This window comes from Colletotrichum destructivum, chromosome 4 (assembly GCF_034447905.1).
Source record: "Colletotrichum destructivum chromosome 4, complete sequence".
Classification (NCBI taxonomy): domain Eukaryota; kingdom Fungi; phylum Ascomycota; class Sordariomycetes; order Glomerellales; family Glomerellaceae; genus Colletotrichum; species Colletotrichum destructivum.
Window position 1 is genome coordinate 1,965,355 of NC_085899.1, and position 17,899 is coordinate 1,983,253.

Here is a 17,899-nt window from a genome sequence, read left to right on the forward strand (position 1 = left end):
GCTTTATATAGCATTATATACTATAGTTAGTATCTTTAGGTCTTAGAAGCTTTAGCTGCTTAAGTGTAAGTTAAATAGTATTAGCGTTTTTAGCTTAAAATTTAAGTAGGAAATAACTACTTTTAGGTTAAAAGGGATAAAGCTAGCCTATTTAAAGCTAACTTATATATTTTTTTTTACTTATTAAAGTAGAAAAGGCTGCCTTAAAGGTAAAAAAGAAATTATCTTTAGTAATATATATAATCTATATTTATATAACTTTTTTGATTTTTTATAATATAATACTTTTAGTAAATTAAAATAACTAATATTAAGAGGCTAAAGCTTATATAAGAAATAAGGAGGTATATAAAAAGCAATAATACTATATCCCTTATAGTAATTATTAAACTTAGTAGACTTATAGCTATTATAGCTATTAACCCTTTAGGGTACTATTATATAAAAACTACTATATGTTTAACAACTATAGTAAGATAACTTTTAATTACTATAATAGATACTAATAACTTTATTTATTCTAGCCTTCTAACATCTATAATTAACTTTTATATAAAACATTACAAATTGCCTCCCTTACTACTAAAACCTACCCTTTACACCTATTGCAGTCTTTTATTAAGTCTTTAAACGCTTTTTCCTATAGGCCTCCTCTACCCCTCCTATTAAGAAGCCTATTCTATCTTCTTATTAACTTATTAATAATACCCCTTAGCTTATTATTCCCTTTACTATATTGCAGGTGCAGCGTTTCTATAGTAATAATTATAATAGCATACTACTATAACTTTATCTACATTATAGTTTTCTTTAGGTCTATGTTTTTAGCGCTATATTATTTAATTTTATTCTTCTATAGCTAAAGATCTAGCATTATTATCTTAGTTAGATTATATGCTTTATTATAGTTAGTAATAATGCCCTATAGATTAAGGGCTTTTAATTTAGTGCATCTAAATATATTAACTTAGTTTATATAGGTAGAATATAGGAGCGCTACTAGCAGGGATTTTATTTAAGTAGTAGTGTAGTTTAGTTTTAAGCTTAATAATAGTATAATAAGATAATAGGTGTATTCTTAGTTTAAGCTTTAAGCGTTATAAAGGATTTAATAAAAAGGAAAGAAGCTGCTAGTGCAGCCCTATATTTAACGTTAACAACAAAGTTATCTCTATTAAGGTTATAAAGCTAACTAACTACCTTTACAACCTTTTTAAAGCTATCTCTACAACCCTTATAAGCCTTTTGCAGTAACTTATAGGCATACCTAATAGGTACCTTACTGCTAGGAAAGGCTTGCAGGTAGTTGTAGCTATTATTAACTATAGTTATTAGGAACTTAAAAAGTTAACATTTGCTATAGCTATATTAATAGCGTATTTTAAAATAGAGATAATAGTTTATAGGATTAAGTGTAGGATGTACGCTTTTACTGTATGTTTATGCTGTATGCCTTTTTAGGTGTTACACTTTGTCCTTACTACCTAGTTAGAAGAATAAGGAGCTTACTCTATTTAAAAAAAAAAGATAATAATAGCAATAGGTTAATAAGGTTAAAGTACTATTAACTAAGGTTAATAGGCTAAAATAAGCCTTTAGTCTATTAAGATTAAGATAAAACCAGATCTAAGCAATTCTTTAACGTTAATATAAGATAAAACTAGATCTTAGGAATCCCTTAATATTAATATAAGATAAAATTAAATCTAAGGAATCCTTTAACGTTAACCTTAATTATAACCCTTAAAAGGCTGGATAACTAGAAATCTGTAAAGTTTAACGTTAAATATACTATGGATCTAATAAATGCCGGTTTAAGGGCAGTTTCTAGTTAAAGTATAACAATAATCTTAAATAGGGCATTATTGCAACTTAGAGGGACTTTAATTATATATAGGGACCTTTTCTCCCTACCTAAGGGACTTAGAATCATCATCCTTATCACAATTACTATATAACAACAATAAAGCTACCTTTTAACCTATTTACCCTATTTACCTCTTTTTACTTCCTTTCTATTAGTCTTACAATGTGCGTTGCTTACTATAATGCGTTGCTTTCTATATATATACGTTACATAAAGTCTCTTAATAGCTTTATTTACTTTTCTAATAGCAGCAGTATGTTATATAATGCTTGCTAAAGGTGCTAAGTTATAAGTTAATTGTAGGTATACCCTAAAGATAAAGAGGGTTAAGATAATGCTATTTAAGCTAGTAGTATTATTAATTACCTTTAAGGCTGCTTAAAGGACTACCTCCTTAGGCATTATAGGGTAATCTTTCTTAATAATAGTATATACTTAGTGCAGTATTATGTAGTATCCTTTTACCTTACTAATGCTATAATATATCTTAATAGAAATAATCTTAATTTAATAGGCTATTACATTAGCCTTTTATTAGAACTTTAAGGCTGTAAAGTTGCATCTAGCATTAGCTATAATCTAATTAGGTAGTCCTTAATATACATCTATCTATACTATTAATAGTGCCTCTTATGCTAGCTTTATAGTTATATCTTATAGGAATTAACTAGCATTAAATTTAGTAGCTAGGTTAATAATATAAAAAATAAGCATATTTCCTTTAAGGTAGATAACATTAATAAAGATCTTATAGTTAAAGTAGTCTTTATTGCATAATATGAACTTAAATCTTAAGGTGCGCTGTTATTTATCTAGCATTAATAGCATACCTTTATAAGGTGCTTAATTGCAGTTATTTTAACTTTATAATTAGCCTTATAAAGGACTTTATAAAGGCACTAGATTAATAGATAGCTAAAGCAATAATAAAGTTTATAAAGCTTATTATTAGTTAAGTAACAACTTACTATAGAATGCTTTAGCAGTCCTAGCAGCATCTATAAATAACCCTATTTGTAGATTATAGGTATAAAGAGCTTCCTCTAGCATATAATATTAGCTAAGTTATTAAACTAAATGTAAAGGTTATATATATTATAAAGGTATAGTAGAAAAGGGGTATCTATAGGCATAATATAAAAGTTTACTAGGCTAAAAGGGGTAGAGATAGTAATAGTCTTAATTAAAAGGATAGAATTACTACTACTAAGTTATATTTTTACTTACCTAACTTATAATATATTAATTATTATATTATAATAGGTGTATTAAAAAGTAGTTACCTAGTATTAACCTACTAAAAAGTAGTTAGCAGCACTAGTATCTAAAAGGATACCTTAAAAGATATTTAATAAATATTAGTTAAGTATAAAAGCAGCTGCTTTACCTTTTAGTTTCTTATAATAGTTATTAGTCTTTATTAATTAATAATATATAGATTAGTTAGTAAAGTATAATATAAAAGCTTCTCTATTAAAGCTTTTTTTACTAAAGAAGGTAGTACTTACTATAAAGGTATTATTATAGCTACCCTATTTAAAGTCTAACTTATTACTAAGGCTATTAGAAGAGGTAACCTTAAAGTAGTAATATATATTCTTATTACTTAAGGTGTTACTATTACATCTTTTATAGCTACTAAAAAAGGATATATATATATTTTTTAATAAATCCTTTATATGCTAGTTGCTTTTAAACTTTATACAGACTTTACATCTCTTATTTGCAGTATAATGCATAAAGTAATACTTATACTAGTAATAAATATAGTACTTTTTACTAGTTAGAGGGCTTTAGTTGCAGCTATTACCTAAAGATAAAGTGCTTTATAAATACCCTCCTCTTCTAAAGTAGTTATCTCTACTAAAGCTGCAGTATTATTAATTAGTAACATACTAGTTATTCTCTTTAAATATATATTATTAATAAGAGATAGTATATATTATAGTTATAATTAATAACTAAAGCTATAAGTAGACTTCTTTTAATATAGAGGCTAAGTTATATAGGTAGAGGTTATACTCTTTAATTCTAGCATAAGCATTAAGAAGCTGCATCTTTATAGCTTTGTTATTTTATATGCTATCTAGAAGTAGCCTTTAGATAACTTTAAGTTTCTTAATAAGGATCTTAAGGACTTTTATCTTTAACTTATTAAGGTTCTTCTTATTTACGTTTATAAAGGTAGTATTATGCTATTTAGATATATAAGCCTGCTTTATTTAAGAGGTCTTAAAATAGTTTTAGACTATATCTACTATAGTAATAATAGAAGTTAAAAGCCTTATTATAAAGCATTATTAAAAAGGTAAAGGTATAGTATTATAGTCTTATGTTAACCTTTAAGCAGGCATTAAAGAAGGCTGCTAATTTTATATTAAAGACGTTATATATATCTTCTTTATACTTTATCTTATTAGCATTAAGGATATAGGTAAAATCTTTTAATTACCTTAATTATAGATAATTATTATAACTACATTAAGCATCCTTATTAATGCTAAAGATATACTCTTTATCCTTTAAGTTAATTATTATAAACTTTATTAACTATTAAGCTTAACTATCTACATTAAAGTGTTTCTTAGTTAATAGTAGAGATTATTTTTATACTCCTATTATTAGTTTATAATTTTGCAATTATTTATTTATATCTATAAGTAAACTATTCATATATCTAACCTTATTAATAGCTTCTTATTAGTAGTTATAAGCTTAAGCTAGAGTGTTATAAGCCTTAAAAAGAATAAAACTACTCTAGGTTACTTATTTTATTATAAGTACTATAGGGTATTTAAGAATAGTATTATAGGGTACTTATTTCTATAATAGGACTCTAGGGTACTTAATACTATAATCTAATTAACTTATTAGAAATTCGCTACTATTACCTAATGAAATAATAATAGCAATAGGTTAAATAGTAGCTTTATTGTTGTTATATCGTAATAGTAATAAGGATAATAATTCTAAGTCCCTTAGGTAGGGAGAAAAGGTCCCTATATATAATTAAAGTCCCTCTAAGTTGCAATAATGCCCTATTTAGGATTATTGTTATACTTTAACTAGAAACTGCCCTTAAACCGGCATTTATTAGATCCATAGTATATTTAACGTTAAACTTTACAGATTTCTAGTTATCCAGCCTTTTAAGGGTTATACTTAAGGTTAAAATTAAGGTTAACGTTAAAGGATTCCTTAGATCCAATTTTATCTTATATTAATGTTAAGGGATTCCTAAGATCTAGTTTTATCCTATATTAACGTTAAAGAATTGCTTAGATCCGGTTTTATCTTAATCTTAATAGACTAAAGGCTTATTTTAGCCTATTAACCTTAGTTAATAGTACTTTAACCTTATTAACCTATTGCTAGTATTACCTTATTAGGTAATAGTAGCGAATTTCTAATAAGTTAATTAGATTATAGTATTAAGTACCCTAGAGTCCTATTATAGAAATAAGTACCCTATAATACTATTCTTAAATACCCTATAATACCTATAATAAAACAAGTACCCTAGAGTAGTTTTATTCTTTTTAAGGCTTATAAGTGTTTTAGTAACTAGCTTGTAATAGCTTTACCTTTAGAATAATACTAGCATTTTAGTAATATTATTAAATAAGGCTTTATTCTAGATAGTAACCTTAAACTTTAAATTATCTTTTACAACCTCTTCTACCTTATTAATTAACTACTTATAGGATCCTTAATGCTTAAGGTATATAAAAAGGTTAGTAGTTATAATTTTTTAGTCTTTAGCTATATATACTTCTTACTTTTAGAAGGTATCTCTTAAGATCTTCTTTATAGTATTATATGCAGTATAAAACGTCTTAGTAGTCTACTTATAAAAATCCTAAATAAAGTAGCGCTAGAGATCTTAACTATATAGTTAGTAATCCTTTTACTACATAATAGCATATATAATATATAAAGTAATTCTCTTAAGATCTAACTACCTTATAAAGGCTTTATTAATATTATCTTATATTATATGGTTAATATATCTTAAGAATGCTAAAGGGATAAAAAGGAGGTTAAAAGTTATCAGTTCTTTTATAACTAGTAGTTAGTATAAAGAATCTAATAGGTTAACTATTATAATAAAGAGTTAAATAGTTAATAAAAGATAAATATTAGGTTAAAAAATGTAATAGTCTTTATAAGAAATAAGGTTGCATTATTATTATTATTATTACCTTACATCTTAACAACTGTAATCCTTTAGTTTAACCTTATACTTACGTTTAAGCATCTTACTATTAGCATTAAGGCTTATAACTTAGGTAAGAAAAAGAAAAGTAGATAAGGAAGAGCATAAAAGTTGCATTACATAGGCTCTATAATAGTTGTAATAGTCTGCATAAAGGGTTTTTAAGTAATATAAAGAAAGAAAAATTTAGTAAAGGGTAAAAAGACTTACTAAGTAAAGTCTAACTTTATAAGATTAATACGTAGTATAATAAAATACAACTCAAAGGTATTATTAATAGCTAACTAAATAATAGAAGATAAGTCCCTTTAGGGTAATTTTAATAGCTAACTAAACAATAGAAGAGATTGTTGTAGCAATTTTAAGGGAATTACAATATCCTACTAAAGTTCTCTTCTTTACCTAGTGTATCTATAGTTATATTTAACTACTGATTAGTATTAGCATAAGGTGAATTAATATATTAATAAAAGTTGTAATAACTTAACTTTAGTTAATTAGTGCAGCTATAAAGGAAGAAAAGATAGTAGATAGGGGTGCCTTGCAGTAGCCCTGCAAAGTAGGTAGGTAGCCTTTAGTAGGGCTGCCTACGTTAACTCTGATCCTCCCCTTAACTTTAATACGCTGCTTTAGCAGCCCTAGTCTCTATAAACTAATAGAAATAATAATTCTTAAATAAGTTATTAACCTAATTAATTAAGGATTTCTACTAGAACTTAATAATATATAAGATATAGCTAATTACCTTCTTAATAAACGTAATATAATATATATTAAACCCTAATAGGTAGAGAACTTTACATAATGCTAACTACAACTAAAGATGCATTTTTAATATAGAATTAACTATTAAAGGGAAGTAACTAAAGATTTTATAATTATATAGGCTTAGTTTACCTTTAACGTATCTGCATAGCAAGCGAGCTAACAGAGCAAGCAGGCTACTCCTTATCGCTAGAAAAAAGGCTTTTTATTAAAAAACAGGTTATTAACTAAAAAAGCTCTAGTTTAAAGTATTATATAACAATAAGAGTTAAACCTTAAGAGATAATAGTATAGAGAATATTATCCCTCTATAACTCTACATCCTTAGTACTTCTCTTATTAATAAGAGGTAGGTATATTATATAAGGGTTTAGGTAGGATAATATTTTCTATACTATTATTTCTTAGAATCTAAGTCTTATTATAATATAACACTAGAAACTAGAGCTTTTTAAGTTAAGAACCTGTTTTTTAATAAATAGTTAGAAAAAGCCTTTTTTCTAGCAATAAGAAGTACCCTACTTGCTCTATTAGCCTGCTTACTATGCAGATATATTATATAAAATATAGTTATAAAGTATAAAATCTATAATATTAATATTTATAATTTTAATAAGATAGGCTTCTTAATAGAAATGCTATTATATATAAAGGTTATTATAACCTCTAATTATTATAAAAAGCCTTATATAAAGTAGCTTAATAATTATAAATAGGTTTCTATTATTTAGAGTATATATATAGATAGTTAGGTGCTACCTTTATATATTATTATTGAAGGTAAATATTACTTCCTCTTATAGTATACTTATAGCTAATTCCTACTCTAATAGCGTATTTACTTTAGTAAAAATAGATAGACTATAAATAAGATTAGCTTAAATTAGCTACAGCATTTTAAAAAGTATATAAAGTCTTATATAAAGGGTATTAAGCAGCTTTGAATCTTTAATAGCTAGAATAGCTATAAGTTTACTAAGTTTAATAATTACTATAAGAAATATAGCATTATTACTCTTTATATATTTTCTTATTTATTATATAAGCTTTAGTCTTTTAATATTAGCTATTTAGTTTAATAAAGATATTATATAGTAAAGAAATTAAGAAAATAATATAAATATATATTATATATATTACTAAAGATAACTTATTTTCTATACCCTTTAGAGTACTATTATATAAATACTACTATATATTTAACAACTATAGCAAGATGACTTTTTAATTACTGCAATAGAATTAACTTTTATGCAAAACATTACTAATTGCCTCCCTTACTGCTAAAACCTACCCTTTACACCTATTGCAGTCTTCTATTAAGTCCTTAAACGCCTTTTTCTGCAGGCCTCTTCTACCCCTCCTATTAAGAAGCCTATTCTACCTTCTTATTAACTTATTAATAATACCCCTTAGCTTATTATTCCTTTTACTATATTGCAGGTGTAGCGTTTCTATACTAACAATTATAATAGTATACTACTATAACTTTATTAATGTTATAGTTTTCTTTAGGTTTATGTTTTTAGTACTATATTATTTAATCTTATTATTCTATAGCTAAGGATCTAGCAATATTATTCTAGTTAGATTATATACTTTATTATACTTAGTAATAATGCCTTATAGATTAAAGGCCTTTAATTTAATGCATTTAGGTATATTAGCTAAGTTTATAGTAGGTAGTATAGTTTAGTTTTAAGCTTAATAATAGTGTAATAAGATAATAAGTTTATTTTTAGTTTAAGCGTATTTTAAGCGTTGCAGAGGATTTAATACAAAGGAAAGAAGCTGCTAGTGCAGCCCTATATTTAACGTTAATAATAAAGCTATCTCTATTAAGGTTGTAAAGCTAACTAACTACCTTTGCAACCTTTTTAAAGCTATCTTTACAACCCTTATAAGCCTTTTGCAGCTTGTAGGTAGTTGTAGCTATTATTAACTATAGTTATTAGGAACTTAAAAAGTTAACATTTGCTATAGCTGTATTAATAGCGTATTTTAAAAGGAAAATAATAGTTTATAGGATTAAGTGTAGGATGTATGCTTATACTATATGTTTATGCTATATACCTTTCTAGGCGTTACACTTTATCCTTACTACCTAGTTAGAAGGATAAGGAGCTTACTATATCTAAACTTCTTTTCTACCTTTAAAGTAGCCTTTTTTAATTTAATAAATAAAGAAAACATATAAGCTAGTTTTAAATAGGCTAGCTTTATACTGCTTAACTTAAAAGTAGTTATTTTCTACTTAGATTTTAAGCTAAAGATGCTAATACTATTTAACTTATGCTTAAGTAGCTAAGGCTTTTAAAACCTAAAGATACTAACTATAGTATATAAAACCTAAAGATACTAACTATAGTATATAAAACCTAAAGATACTAACTATAGTATATAATACTATATAAAGCTTTATATTACTTAAGAAAAGAATCTATAGTTATTAATATAGTTTACTAATATACTTATATAAAGTAGTTAACTTATAAGCTAAAAGTATTACTAAGTTAGTATATTAACTAGCTCTTTTTAAAGCTAAAAACTATAGGCTTTATATAGTAAATAAAGTATTAAGTAAGCACTAGAGGGCTAAAAGAAACCTAACTACATCTTAAAGAGTTACTTAATGCAGCTAAAGCTAAAGCAATTTAAGTAGAAAAGGGGGTTATTAATGCTTAAGGCAAAAATATGCATTAAGAGGGGGCTTATATAAAGGGGGGTAAGTTGCGCAGTTAGTAGTATAGCAATTATAGAAAGAATAAGTATAGTATATAAATATATTAAGTAGTATAAGAGACCTCTAAAGAAGAAGATAATAAGTAGTTCTAATTCATTTTATATAATGCTGCTTAATTAACTTATATAAATAGCTAGAGGGTAGGTAGAAGTAGGTAACTTACCATAATAGGCAACTTACTATATATATACATTATTACTTATATAAAGATAATTCTCTACCTTAATAGTAATAATTTAGTCTACTACTTAAGCGCTAGTAGCCTTTTTTCTAATAACCTTATAATTATAAAATAAAAGGTTTTATAGTCTCTTTAAGATAGCTTTTATAATATATAATTAATAAGCTTTTAGAGTAATAGCTTTTAAGCTTTATGGTCTAATTATTATTACTTATACTTTATAATACTTTATTTTAAAATAAACTATATAGTAGTTTATATAGATTGCATTATAGCTATAACTACCTTATTTTCTATTTTTAGTATTCCTACTAAACTTTTTATTTAAAAGTAGAATACTAGTAAGTCTTTACTAAAGAATGTATTACTTATCTTATTATATTATATAATAGAAGTTACTACTTCTTTAAAAGGCATTTTATACTAAGGTTTTTAAACTAAATTAACTAAATCTCTTCTTATATAACTAAAAGTTAGCAATACTTTATATCTTACTTAATAGTAGACTTAATTTAGTTTTATAAGCATTAGAAGTTATAGCTTATTTATACTAGTAGCCCTTTAGTAGGTGCTTACTAAAGGTCTAGCCCTATTTAAGGTAAATTTACTACTTTTCTCTATTTAAACCTATGCTATTTACTTTATAGTAACTAAGGTAGGAATATCTAAAATACTATTTTATAAGATCTAACTCTTATTAAACTCTAAAATAGAAATCCTACTGCATTTTAAGCTAAAAATAGATTTTTAATAAATAGTTTAAAGATAGAGGTTTTATATACAATAAGGAAGTAAGCTACTTACTATATATATACATTATAATTATATTTTATATAAAAGTAAACTAAGCTTATATAATTATAAGATCTTTAGCAAATACCTTTTAATACTTAATTTTATATTAAAAGTGCATCTTTAGTTAACGTATATGCATAGTAAGTTACCTATTATAGTAAGTTGCCTACTTCCCCTTCCTTCTACACCTTCCCTCTTCCTCTTAGCTTTACTCTATATATAACAATAAGTTTTACTTTAAATAAAAGCTGCATTCTCTTTACACTTAAAGCTATTAAAAAAGACCTAAAACTATTTATATAAAAGGCTGCTTCTATCTATAATATCCCTAAAGCAACACTCTACTATTAACGCACTAGATAACTACTATAATAAGAAACGCAATTAAAATTAATAAAGATAATTAAGCTAAAAGAAATAGTAATTCTTAAATAAGTTATTAACTTAATTAATTAAGGATCTTTACTACAACTTAATAATATATAAATATAGCTAATTACCTTCTTAATAAACGCAATGCAATGCATATTAAACCTTAATAGGTAGAGAACTTTATATAATATTAACTACAACTAAAGATGCATTTTTAATATAGAATTAACTATTAGAAGGTATTAGCTAAAAATTCTATAATTATATAGGCTTAGTTTGCCTTTATATAAAATATAGTTATAAAGTATAAAATCTATAATAATAATATCTATAATTTTAATAAGATAAGCTTTTTAATAAAAATGCTATTATATATAAAGGTTGTTACAACCTCTAATTGCTATAAAAGGCCTTATATAAAGCAGCTTAGTAATTGCAAATAGGTTTCTATTATTTAAGGTATATATTAAAATAGCTAGGTGCTACCTTTATATATTATTATTAAAAGCAAATATATAAGGGTTTAGCTAGGCAACTAGTTAGAGATACCTTAGCTTAGATGTATAGGCTATAACCTCTCTTCTACACCTTAAGAGAAGATTCTTTATGTAGTTAGAATCTTTAAGCAAAAGTTATATAATAGAGGAATACCTACCTTTTTAGTAGAACCCTACCTAGTTAAGTGCCTTTAGCTATACTTTTATAATTCTTTTGCTTCTACCTCTTTAAAGTAACTAATATAAGTTTAAAATAAAAAGGAGCAATAAATTTACCTTAAGTATATTAAGACCTATAGTAATTAACTACTAAAAGGCTGCTAGCATAAATAAGCTATAACTCTTAATATTTATAAAGCTAAGGCGTTCCTACTATTAAGTAAGATATAAGGTATTACTAACTTTTAGCTAAATAAGAAGAGATTTAGCTAACTTATTAAAAGAGCCTTTAGGTTAGATCCCCTTTAAGGGAATTATAACTTTAGGTATGTAGTAAAATAATATAAATAATATATTTATTAGTAGAGGCTTACTAGCACCTTACTATTAAACTAAAGGTGTAAGTAAGGTGCTAAAACTTAAAAATAAAATAGTTATATTTATAATATAGTTAATATAAACTACTATATAGTTTATTATAAAATAAAGCACTATAAAGTATAAATAGCAGCAGCTTAATTATAAAACTTAAAAGCTATTACTCTAAAAGCTTATTAACTATTTAGCATAAAAGCTATCTTAATAGGACTATAAAAACCCTTTATTTTATAACTATAAGGTTATTAAAGAAGAGGCTACTAATACTTAAGTAGCAAACTAAATTATTACTATTAAGGTAGGAAATTACCTTTATATAAGTAGTATAGCTAAGCAGCATATAAAATAAGCTTTTTTTAAGTTATCTTTATTACTATAAATGCAGTAAAGAAATTATAAGTAAAACCTTAAAAAACCTTTTATATAAGAATTATTTTTAACGTTTATTTATTAATAGCATCTTAACTAGAATGCTTAAGAAAGGGATTACTAAAAGGAGCTATAATATAAGCATTAATAGAATAAGTAGATGCTTAGCTAGTTCTTCTTTAAATAGTTAGCAATCTACTAAAACTTAAGTATAAAGAATCTATATAAATCTAAGTTAGAAGCTTATAACTTCTTCTTTAGACTTTTTAGTTACTTTTAGGATAAAATAATCTATTAAAAGGTTTTAATTAAGAAGGTTTAATATATAGCTTAAGAAGTAAAACGCCTATAGTTAGTTTATAATAAAAGAGGTATTAAAGCATTATAAAAAGATAGCTAAAAGAGGGGAGTAACTATAATAGAACTATCTTTTAAGCTACTTCTATTTTAAAGGTCTTAGTTATATAATAGTTATAAAAAGTTAAAGGAATTACTACAGCCTTACTAAGAATTTACTTTATATCTTTACTTAATGCTAATACTTATAGAACCTATAAAGTGTTTCTATTATAAGAAGATAAGCTATACTAAAGCTAAATGCTTTTAGCTATAGAATCTAAAGAAACTAAATGCTAATAGTATGCTAATAGGATTATAATATAGCTATTCTTAAGCTAAAATTTAAGTAATTTAAGTGCACCTTAAAAAGAAAGTTAACTTATTAAAAAATAAATAGGTATAGTAAAAAAGCTTATTTCTATTATACCTATAAAATAAGTCTTTATTAAGACTACTACTATAAGTAAAGTAATTATCCTCTAAAGGCTTTATAAATAATTAGTATAAGTAGATATAGATATATACTTTTAGGTTAATCATATTAGCTTACATCTAATGTAATACCTAAAGCTAAAACCTATAGAAGCTAAAGCTTTAGCCTTAAAGTCTTTTTATAGTAGGATATTTAAGCTAGAAAAGGTATACTAGCTAACCTTCTTTCTCCTTAATTTATAAGAATACTTTTAGAAGCTTTAGTAACTATTTGCTAAAGCCTTAAGGCTAGAGGAGGTAGTAAACCTACTGCTAGTATAATACTTAATAAGCTAAAAGGGTATTATTATTAATATAGCATTAAATACATAAAGCTATAAATACATTTTTATTACTAAACTTATAGTATTTATATAAAAAGTAATTAAAAACAGCTAAAAAGCTTATATACTTTATATCTTAAAGAATAAAAAAGTAATAGTTAATATTATGCTATTACCTAAAGTTAATAAAGTAGTACTACTACTAGAACTATTAGATATAGCTAACATCTTTAATAATAAAGTAGTAAAGACTTTTAATAAGCTTAATAAAGTAAAGTATGCTATTAACTTATTGCTAGTAATAAAGCATTCTTTTAGCTTTTTATACCTACTAAAGGAAAGGTAGCTAAAAAAACTCTATATATACCTAAATAAAATAAAAGCCTAAAAGTAAATCTAACTATTAGTAAGTAAAGTAGAAGCCTTAGTTCTATTTATACTTAAGAAAAATAGGTTACTATACTTCTATATAAATTACTATAATCTTAATAAAGTAACTATTAAGAACTATTACCTTTTCCTACTAATTAGTAAACTATTAGATAGACTTAGTAGAGCTAAGTTTATATTAAAAATAAACCTTAAGGAAGTATTTTACTAAATTTAAATTAAGAAAAAAGATAGATAGAAAACAGCCTTTTAAATAAGATATAATTACTTTAAATATACTATAATGCTATTTAAGCTTACTAATATACTAACTATATTTTAAGTATAAATTTACTAAGCGCTTACTAAGCTACTTAATTTATATTATATTACTTATTTAAATAATACTATAATCTACTTATAGATATATAAGTAGCATATAAAGGATCTTTATAAGGTCCTTAAAAGGCTAAAATAGTTTAGGCTATACGCTAAGCTTTCTAAATATAAGTTTTATAAAAATAAAATTAAATTCCTAAAGTATATAATTACTTAAGATAAAGTAAAAATAAAGTAGTCTTATATTTAAGCTATTACTAAGTAGTTAATATCTATATCTATTAAAAACTTTTAAGTCTTTTTTAGATTTTATAACTTTTATTAGAAATTTATTACTAAGTATTTAGTAATTATAGCCTTAATAATAAAGCTACTAAAGAGTATAAATAAAAAGTCTGCTTTTACTTAAACTAATTTAGTAGAAAAAGCTTTTACCTACCTTAGTAAGCTTTCTGCTTTATAACTATATTAATGCACTAAAACCCCTTTTAGCTAATAAAAGTTAAAATAGATATATTAACTAAAGCAGTTAGCGCTATATTATCTTAAATAGCAAAAGAGTAATAACAGCCTATTACCTACTAGTTGCAAAAGCTATTAAATATAGAATAGTAATAGCATATAAAGTAATAGGAATTACTTACTATTATTAAAGAACTTAAGTATTAAGCTTATTACTTATAAAGACTATTAAATAAGTTTCTTATTCTTATAGATTACTAAGCACTAAAAGGAGTTATTAGCATTTTAGTAAGAGATCTCTAAAAAAGACTTACTTAATAGGTATATAAGCTTTTAGTATCTAACTTTAACTTAAAGCACTAACTAAAAAAGACTAACTTAGTAAATAGTCTATTTAAGAAGCTAGACTATATAGAGAGGGATATACTTTATGCAAACATTCTTTAAACTTTAGCCTAAAAACTAAATCTTATTAATAAGCTTCTAGAGGAAATGCATTAAAAGATTACATAAATAAAAAGTAGTAATAAGGTTGTATAAGCGTATATTAATACTATATAGGCATCTCTCTAAATCCTTAATAGCAATAAGAAGGCTAAGTTAGTAGGTAAAAGCTTTTTACCTTTATATTAGTAGCATACTATAAGGTATACTAATAAACATATAATAATTATAGTTATTAAAACCTAAAGCTAGAGGGTAAAAGAAAGCATAATAAATACTTACTAATAGTAGTTTAAAAATGCTAAAAAGTTAAATAAAGCTAAAGTTATTATTTTAAAGTAATATATTTTATACTTAGTTATAAAGTAACTTATAATAAGTAAAATAGCATTTAGCAACTAACTACTTAGCACTTTAAATAATATAGTTTATAAACTACAAGCTAAAAATAAGTTCTACTAGACTTAAGCAGCAAAGGTTTAAGGTGTAGCTAAAAGTAGTAAAAGTTATATCTTTAATAAATAAAGTATACTTTTTTTTAAAGGAAGACTAATTATTTTAAAGGTATTAATACTATAAATAGAGATCTTTTAGTAATACTATAATAACTTTAGATTAAGATATATAAGTACTATAAAAATATTAAAGCTAGTAATAAAAAAGTTTTACTAAAAAAATATTAAGAAGTTAGTATAAAACTATATATAAAGTTACTAAGTATACTAAAGCATTAAAACTTTATAGTATAAGCTATATAGCTTACTATAATTGCTTTTAATGCTAATATATCTATTTTAGAAGATCTTAATAGATTTTATTATAAGGCTGCTACTAAGTCTTTATAAAAATAGCATTAAATATAACTATATTTTAGTTACTATATATAAAATAATAAAGTTTATAATGTTTATACTTATAGTAAAGATGCTAAATATAGTATAGTTAATATAACTTATTTATAAAAGGATAAAGTGCTATTTTAGTATGCTAGAAGGCATTATTAGTAATAAAGATAAACTATTTATAAGTAAGTTCTAAAAAGAATTTACTTAAGAATAAGTAATTAAATGCTAACTATTAATAGTATACTACTTATAAATAGATAAATAAACTAAGTAAGTTTATTAGACTTTAAAGAAGTATCTTTATATTTATACTAATAGCTTATTAAAGAGATAAGTAGTATAGCTAGATAAAGTAAAGTTTACTTATAATAATAGTTACTATACTACTATTAGAACTTTACTAATAATAGCACTTTATAAGTATTATCTTTAGTATATAAAGTATATTTTAATAAGTAATTATATTACTATTACTAGTATAAAAAAAAGAATTAAATATACTAAGGTAGTAAAAAATAAAGTAGTATAGTAATAGTAAGTTGCTATAAAATCTTAAGCTAAATACTATAACTAAAAGCACTAGCTAAAGAAGTACTACTATAAAGAGATTATAAAATTATTAATAAAAAACTTTTAGTTTAAAAATAGGAAATTAGCATTTAAATTTATTTAAGTTGTAATTATAAAAAGAATTAGCACTTAAGCCTACTAGATATATCTACTAGAATAGTACTAAAGGATGTATAATATCTTTTTAGTAAGCCTTATTAAACTATAGATAGCTTACTAAAAGGATAATAAGAGCTTAGTAAATCTTCTAAAGTTAGAAGAGGCCTTTAAAGAATAAGAAGTAGAAGAGGTTGTAGCTTACTAGGGATATAGTAATAACTAGAAGTATTTAGTTAAGTAAGTAGAATAGCTAGTAGAATATAATACTTAAAAACTAATCTATATAGAAAACGCTTAAAATAAAGTTTAAAGCTATAATAAGTATATATAAAAGACCTATAAGAAATAGGATAATACTTAATTCTAAATAATATACTATTACTAAGCTATAAGTAAAAATAGCTTTAGCTACTATAAAAACTAGTAAATATACTAATATATTATAAGTAAAACTAATTATAACTTTATTAATAAGCTTTTACTAAATACTTATTATTATATAATTAGCTAAAACTACTAGAAATTAAAATCTAATATAATAAAAACCTTAAGTTAATTAATAAACTATTACTAATAGCTAAGCACCTTTATTTTTATTTTTATCTTTATCTTTAGTATTAAAGTTAACTTATTTTATACCTAAAGCTAAGGTTTCTACTTAAGCCTCTACTTTATAGGCATTATACTTTTTAAGATAATAATGCTTAGCATAAGAAATAAAGAGAACTTAACTAGTAGAGTTAACGCTATTATATCTATAAGCAGCATACGCTATAAAGATAATACTAATATATTAGTAAATCTTATAGATTTTTACTATATTCTTATTACTATAAGTATTATAAAAGGTAACTAAAAGAGGGTAATAATCCTAAAAGTAATTAAGGGAATTAAAATAATTACTTAATAAGCTAATAAAGATAGAAAGGCTTAAGAAAGCAAAACTAGGCTTAAGAGAAGGCTAAGGCTTCTAAACCTTAGGAGGAGGGGGATTATTAGTAGGGGATTATGAAAGTAATGCTAGCTTAAGACTTAAATTTTTAAGCTTAAAGTCTTTATCTTTATTAAGAGAAAGTAAATAGTTAGTAGCTATAGTATAATAACTATACTAGTAAATAAAAGCTTAAGCAGTAAAGGATTTAAAGAAAGATTAATAATGCTTTTATAAAGTAGAACCCTTCTTTAAAGTAGATAACATATTATTAGTATGCTTTTAAGAAGTAGCTATATTAGTACTATAAGCAATAGGTGCTAACCTACTAAGTTACTTATAAAAGTAGAAAGTAGGGTATAAAATGTAGTCTACTTTTTAAACTCCTTAAGATTACGCTTATA